An 8678-nucleotide genomic window follows, 5' to 3' on the forward strand; every position below is an offset into this window, starting at 1 on the left:
GGAGTGGTTCCAATATTTATATGATCATCATCACACACTCCCTATACTTTCGGGAGTAGTGTTTGATAATCCGCAAGTGCAAGGAATCATCGTAGCAATTTCCAAAGGTGGAAGTGATAAGTATGGAGTGTCGAACCCACACGGAGCTAAAGGTAAGATCAATATTCTCTCAATCCCTATCTGCCACTGATACGACTCTACGTACACCGAATGTTTGCTTCCAACTAGCAACGAGAAATAAAACTATGTTGTGGGTATGAAGAGGATAACTTTGTATGATATCAAAGAGCTAAAATATAAAAGTAGGTGATGTTATCATGAAGTTAGAATATATTACTAAATATTATAAATAGCGAGTGTGGAATAATGGTGGATCGGTGTGCGGAATTGTCCTAGGCAATCGTTAACAAAACCGGTAATCACTATTGCAGTTTCATATGAGGGAGATGCATAAGCTAACATAGTTTCTCTACTTGGATCATATGCACTTACGATTGGAACTCTAGCAAGCATCCGCAACTACTAAAGATCATTAAGGTAAAACCCAACCATAGCATTAAAGCATCAAGTCCTCTTTATCCCATACGCAACAACCCCCTTACTTGGGTTTGTGTTTCAGTCACTCACCAACCCACTATAAGAGAATCATAAACATATTGCAACACCCTACAGTGGGAACCCCTCACGCTTGCGCGACATGGAGGGCACCATAGGACAGCACCAAAGTAAAACATACAACTCATACCAATCTAGATCATAAATCAACCCAAAGACAAAGGATAACTACTCAAAACATCATAGGACGGCAACACATCATTGGATCATAATATGTGGCATAAAGGAGCATGTTCAAGTAGGGATTACAGCGGGGTGCGGGAGAGTGGACTGCGTAAAAGAGATGAGGGTGATGATGATGATGATGATGATGATGGTGATGTTGATGAAGACGATCACCGCGGCGATGATTCCCCTTCCGATGGCACTCTGGTGACACCGAGAGAGAGGAGGAGAGGTTCTCCCCCTTTTGCTTCCTCCTCCATGGCCTCCCCTCTAGATGCGGAGAGGTTCTCCCTCTGGTCATTGGCCTTCATGGTGATGATGGCCCCTCCAGGATCCTCGTCCATGCCCTCCGGTGATGATGGCCCCCTCCGGCAGGGGGGCCAGAGAGGGCCTAGATTGGTTTTTGGTGGCTACGGAGACTTGTGCGCCGGAACTCCCGATCTAGTTTAATTTTCCGTATTTATAGGAATTTTTGGCGTCGGTCTCACATCAAGGAGGTGCCGAGGCGTCCACGAGGCAGGGGCCCATGCCCAGGGGGGTGGGTGCGCCCCCCACCCTCGTGGACAGCCTGGGACTCTTTTGGCCCAACTCTTTTACTCCAGTGTCTTCTTTTAGTCCATAAAAAATCGTCAAAAATCAGCACGTCAATTGGACTCCATTTGATATTCCTTTTCTATAAAACTAAAAAACAAGGAAAAAACAGAAACTGGCACTGGGCTCTAGGTTAATAGGTTAGTCCCAAAAACCATATAAAATAGCATGTAAAACATCCAAGGTTGATAATATAATAGCATGAATACTTCATAAATTATAGATACGTTGGAGACGTATCAGCATCCCCAAGCTTAATTCCTGCTCGTCCTCGAGTAGGTAAATGATAAAAGAAATAATTTATGAAGTGTGAATGCTAGCAAGTGCATAAGTTTCATCAATGATAATTCCAATCACTTTTTCTAGCATCATTATATATCATAATAGTAGCTCATTTTCATAAAACTTTTCATGATCAAGTAACAAGCTATTCACATGTTAAAGTATAGATCATAAACTCTCTTGAAACTAACAAACTATATTCTTAGTCATCAAACAATTGCAATTCATCTTACTTTCAGGAAGGGTCTATGTCAGAGCTTTGATTTAGCAAACTCCACATACTCAACTATCATTTAGTCTTTCACAATTGCTGACAATCATGTGATAGTTATGGGTTCAAAGTTTTAATCAGACACAGAGAAAGATAGGGGCTTATAGTTTTGCCCCCCAATGTTTTACCTCAAGGGTAATGTCAACAACAGTAGTTCATGAAAACTTTCATCCAATTGGATATATATATATATCAGGATCTTTCCAACAGAATGTGCTTGCCAAAGGATAAAATGTAAAAAGGAAAGGTGAAGATCACCATGACTCTTGCATAATGGTAGAAAATAAAAGTAAAAGATAGGCCCTTCATAGAGGGAAGCGGAGGTTGTCATGCGCTTTTATGGTTGGATGCACAAAATCTTAATGCAAAAGAATGTCACTTTATATTGCCACTTGTGATATGGACCTTTATTATGCGGTCCGTCGCTTTTATTTCTTCCACATCACACGATTGTATAAAGCTTATTTTCTCCACATTAATAAATCATACATATTTAGAAGGCAATTTTTATTGCATGCACCGATGACAACTTACTTGAAGGATCTTACTCAATCCATAGGTATGTATGGTGGACTCTCATGGCAAAACTAGTTTAAGGAATGTTTGGAAGCACAAGTAGTATCTCTACTTGGTGCAAAGAATTTGGCTAGCATGAGGGGGAAAAGCAAGCTAAACATGTTGGATGATCCAAGACAATATACTTTATTTCGGATATAAGAAAACATAACCCATTACGTTGTATTCCTTGTCCGACATCAACCTTTTAGCATGTCATATTTTAATGAGTGCTCACAATTACAAAAGATGTCCAAGATGGTATATTTATATGTGAAATCTCTCTTCCTTCCATATTTTTTCATGAATTGTTCAAGTAACCAATTCTACATTTGCTAACTTTCAATAAGTTTACTAACTATACTTATTCTATGTGAAGTCATTACTCCCCATGGTATAAGCATATGAAACATATATAAATTGATATTTACGATATTCAATTCATTCAACCATTTACTCATAGGATATATATATGTGAAGCACGTGAGTAATGAAAAACTACTCCAAAAGGATTTGAGTGAAGGACAATGAGTAGTCAAATAATCAACTAGCCATGGGAGGATTCTTTTTCATTTAAGATTTCAGATCCAATGATTTTATTCAAACAGAAAGTAAAATTGAAAATACTCTCCAAGCAAAACACATATCATGTGACGAATAAAAATATAGCTCCGAGTAAGGTATACCGATAGTTTTGAAGACGAAAGAGGGGATGCCTTCCGGGGCATCCCCAAGCTTAAGCGCTTGAGTCTTCCTTAGATATTACCTTGGGGTGCCTTGGGCATCCCCAAGATTAGGTTCTTTCCACTCCTTATTCTCCTCATATCGATATCTCATTCAAATCTTGAAAACTTCAATCACACAAAACTTAATGGAACTTCGTGAGATAGGTTAGTATGATAAAGAGTAAACCATTCACCTTGGTACTGTCAAAGGAAAAGATCATAATTGTTCTCACACAATGCCTACTGTACCATATCATTTCTACAATTTATATTGAGAAATATAAGTCATAGAAACTAGAAAACAAGCAAACTATGCAATGAAAACAGAATCTGTCAGAAACAGAACAGTCTGTAATGATCTGAACACTAACCATACCTCTGCTACTAAAACAATTATGAAATAAATTGGTGGACGTGAGGAATTTGTCTATTAATCTTCTGCAAAAATAATCAACCTAATCTCACTCTCAAATAAAAAATGGCAGCAAATCTCGTGACAGCAAAATCAAATTAACTTTCACCCAAGTCTTCCCAAAGGTCTTACTTGGCACTTTATTGAAACAAAAGCTATAAAACATGATTACTACAGTAGCTTAATCATGAGAACACACAAAAACATTAAGGGTAAATATTGAGTTGTCTCCCAACAAGCGCTTTTCTTTAATGCCTTTTAGCTAGCCATGATGATTTCAATGATGCTCACATAAAAGATAAGAATTGAAACATAAAGAGAGCATCATGAAGAATATGACTAGAAAATTTAAACCTAACCCACTTCCTATGCCTAGGGATTTTTTGAGTGCACAACTTATGGGAACAAGAATCAACTACCATAGGAATGAAAAACAAGGATAACTTCAAACCTTTAAGCACATAGAGAGGAAACTTGATATTATTGTAACTCCTACAAGCATATATTCCTCCATCATAATAATTTTAAGTAGCACCATGAATGAATTCAACAACATAACCATCACATAAAGCATTCTTTTCATGATCTACAAGCATAGAAATTTTTCTACTCTCCACATAAGCAAAATTCTTCTCATTCGGAATACCGGGATCACTTGTTCCTAGAGTTGACACTTCTTCCAAACCTGCTTTAGATGATAGTATTATTCATACTCCAAAAGATATAAGTGAAGTTCATGGAGCATTCTACAATAATATAAACTAACCAATGTCCAAGATCAAAATGTATAAGTGAAGCACACGGAGCATTCTATAAAACCATACTCAAAAGATTTAAGTGAAGCACAAAGAGCAATTCTATAAGATCATACTTAAAAGATATAAGTGAAGCACATTACGTATTCTATAAATTGATGAAGGGAAATCTCATACTATCATGGTTATTAAATAAAAATAAAAACACAAAGGACACAAATCATGTGAACGAAACAAAAACTGAGGTGTACCGATAATTGTTGAAGAAGAAAGATGGGATGCCAACCGGCGCATCCCCAAGCTTAGATGCTTGAGTATCCTTAGAATATTTACTTGGGGTGCCCTAGGCATCCCCATGCTTGAGCTCTTGCCTCTCTTTATTCTTCTCATATTGATAGCTCCTCGATCTTCGAACACTTCATCCACACAAAACTTTAACAAAAACTTTGTGAGATCCGTTAGTATAATAAAGCAAATCACTACCTTTAGGTACTATTGTGAACTCATTATAAATTCATATTGGTGTAATATCTACTGTATTCCAACTCATCCATGGTTCATACCCTCTGATACTACTCATAGATTCATCAAAATAAGCAAACAACACATAGAAAACATAATCTGTCTAAAACGACACAGTCTGTAGTAATCTGGAAGTTTAGTAAACTTCTGTGACTCCAATAATTATGAAATATATTTGAAAATTTGAGCAATTTATACGGAAGTAATGTGCGAAAAGTTTCAGACCCATTTGACTTTCCAGTAAAAAGGGTAAAAATCACGCGCTACAGCCAAAGTTTCTGTTTTTGTTCTGCACATAGTAAACAAGCAATCCAATCATCCTAAAACCAAAGCTTTGCACATTATTTTTATAATACAATGGTTATATACAAGGGGATAATTATTTACAGAGAAACTTTCATGAAAAATTCTACATTGTTTCCGTGAGCATGAACACAAGTGCTCAAGGTCGACCCTCACTTCTTCAATGCATAACTTTCCAATCACTTCTGTTTTTGAAAAACTTTTTAGGCATGAGAGGCAAGTAATATTTTTTTTGTATTTTCATTATTTATTTTTTGTATGTTTCACCCACAACTAAACAGAAACAAAAAAGGAAAAACAAAATCTACTTAGTGAAGAAAGCAAACAAGCACACACGAGAATATCAACCCCACGCTATTGCTCCCCGGCAACGATGCCAGATAAGAGCTTGATAATCCCCAAGTGCAAGGAAGCATCGTAGCAATTTCCAAAGGTGGAAGTGATAAGTATGGAGTTTCGAACCCACAAGGAGCTAAAGGTAAGATCAATATTCTCTCAAGCCCTATCTGCCACTGATACGACTCTACGTACACCGAACGTTTGCTTCCAACTAGCAACGAGAAAAAACAATGATGTGGGTATGAAGAGGATAATTTTGTATGATATCGGAGAGATAAAATATAAAAGTAGGTGTTATTATCATGAAGTTAGAATATGTAGCGACCAGACCTCAAACAGTCTGATCTCTGTGCTCCGGTGTCATCCCTGGATCAGTAATGCTGACACCACACAGTACTCGGAGGATTTATAACAGAGTAGAAATCACACACTTATTACATCGAGTGTCTCAAAAGAGACTTTATTACAATAAGTATGGCTTAAGGCCATCTAATAACGATAACAGCGGAAGGCTTGGAAGATAAGTGAGTCCATCAACTCCAATGGCATCACTAAGTATAGAACCACGACCTAAAAACTCCTTAATCATCGTCTAAAACTTCTGCAACATTAACATTGCAGCTCGAAAATGGGTCAACACATGGAATATGCTGGCAAGGTAACACATAGAGAGTAATGGAATGAAACAGCTATACTATATGCATATTTGGCTGGTGGAAAGCTCTATGGTTACAGTTTTGCGTAAAGCCAATTTTTCCCTACTTCAAAGGAATAAAATTTAATTACTATCATGGTGGTTGTTAAACATTGAGAATGGTTGACAGCATCCTCAATCCCAATTAAACATCATCATTAAACTTAACCCAACAAAATTAATTTAGAGTAACATGTTGAGATTCACATGAAAATCCAGGTACTAGATACTCAAGATGTCCATAACCGGGGACATGGCTAACCATGATTAGTTTATTACACTCTGTAGAGATTTGTGCACTTTTCCCCACAAGACTCGATCGCTTCCGTATGGTTTCTCGCACTACATGATGTTTGAGAAGAAGAATGACCGAGACATAGTCTTTTAGAAGTGCTAGCACCTTACCATCGGGTAGACCGTACCACCTACATCTGCTAGTCTACCACTGTAAGTGTTCACACAACTTAGTCAACTATGCTAGATCCCATAATAGCTTGTGGCTGCACACGGAAGTTTCTAGTATGAATAGTCTCATGATCCCTTTGAGCCTGGGTGGCGGTCCAAAAGAAAATAGGCAAGTCCTGGAATACCCAGGTGCCTCAATCCACCCAGATGTGTGTTTAAGTTGCCACCTTAGATAAACCATTAATTAAGAATCTCACATCTGTCATGGATATCACTCACCCAATCCACATCTACTAGCATAGCATGGCATAATAAGCAAACGTAGAAGTAACTCCCAAAGGTTTGATAATAAACAGGTAATAGGTACTACCTCATCTACTTCCCATCCCACAATTTAATTAGATCCTAATCATGCAATGTGTGAGGATTGATCTAATGCAATAAAACTGGGTAGTAGAAAAGGTATGATCAAAGTGTTACTTGCCTTGCTGATGATCCGCGAAACCTAATGATTCGAAGTAACAGGCGGCGCACTCTGGGTATTCTATCGCAGACAAACAAACAAGCATACAATAAGTACTCATCTAATGCACAGGTAAAACTCAAATAAGAGATCTAACCAGAAGGTTCAACTTAAGAACTCCGGTTGGCAATCGAACGAAGCAACGAAAAACAAACGGCGAAAGAAAACAACTTCGTTCTAGTAATCTGTATCTTGAGCAATTTTACAGTAGCAAAAACTTGTTTAAGTTGGTTAAACGGATAGAGGGTTTTGAGAAAAAACTCTAGGCGCTTGAATTGCCTGATTCCGATAAACGAGCGAAAAGTTAAACTAAAACGAAAATCGGATCAGGAATCGCGATCAGAAAAATCACGGATTTAATCCGAGAAAAAGAAAAACGACGAACGCCGAATATTTTTATCTTTTTTTTGGCACGGAAAATGAGGCGCGACGAACCTCGGGCGGCGGGATCGTCGGCGGAGGCGGCGGCGGCTCCGGCAGCGCGCGCCGATCGAGGCGGGGCTGATGGGCTGGGGCGGCTCCGGGCGGCGCTATTTAAAGGCTACCCCAGGGTGGTGTCCCGCTCGGGTACGGCCCGAAGTTGGTTCGTTTTTTTTAATTATTCTGCTCGGAAGAAAAAAATAAAAAGAAATACTAAACAGACTCCAAAAATTCCGAAATAAATTTTCACGGGCTTCTAAAATCAAGCCGCACAAGGTGAACATTTATTTGGGACCTAAATGCAATTTTGAAAAACGCAATTTTTTCCTAAATTCAAATAAAACACCGAAAAACTCTGAAATAAAATCTTATTTGAATTTATTATTAAATCCTCAATATTTCTTTATTTTGGGAAAGTCATTTTATTCCCTCTCTCATATTTTTGTAATAGAAATAATTGATGACAAAATAAATAAAATCAAATGATCCTATTCTTAAAATTTGAGAGAACTCAAATATGAAAATAACGAAATCCCCAACTCTCTGTGTGGGTCATTGAGTTGCGTAGAATTTCTAGGATCAACCAAAATGCAAAATAAAATATGATATGCATGATGATCTAATGTATAACATTCCAAATTGAAAATTTGGAATGTTACAAACCTACCGCCCTTAAGATGAATCTCGCCCTCGAGATTTGGGTTGGCTAGAAAATAGGTGAGGGTGGTCCTTGAGCAAATCTTCCTCTCGCTCCCAGGTGGCTTCATCCTCCGTGTGGTGGCTCCACTGAACTTTGCAAAACTTGATGACCTTGTTGCGAGTAACTCGGCTGGCAAACTCGAGGATCTTGACTGGTTTCTCCTCATAGGTCAAATCTTTATCCAACTGAATAGTTTCCAAAGGCATTGTGTCTCTCAACGGTATGTCAGCCATCTCCGCAGGACATTTCTTTAACTGAGAAACGTGGAACACATCATGTACTCCTGACAATCCTTCGGGCAATTCCAACTTGTAGGCCACTTCTCCCATACGTTCAAAAACTCGATATGGTCCTACAAATCGCGGCGCTAACTTCCCTTTTACTTCAAAACGCTTTGTTCC

The sequence above is a fragment of the Triticum aestivum genome, chromosome 3A (assembly GCF_018294505.1).
Source record: "Triticum aestivum cultivar Chinese Spring chromosome 3A, IWGSC CS RefSeq v2.1, whole genome shotgun sequence".
NCBI lineage: Eukaryota > Viridiplantae > Streptophyta > Magnoliopsida > Poales > Poaceae > Triticum > Triticum aestivum.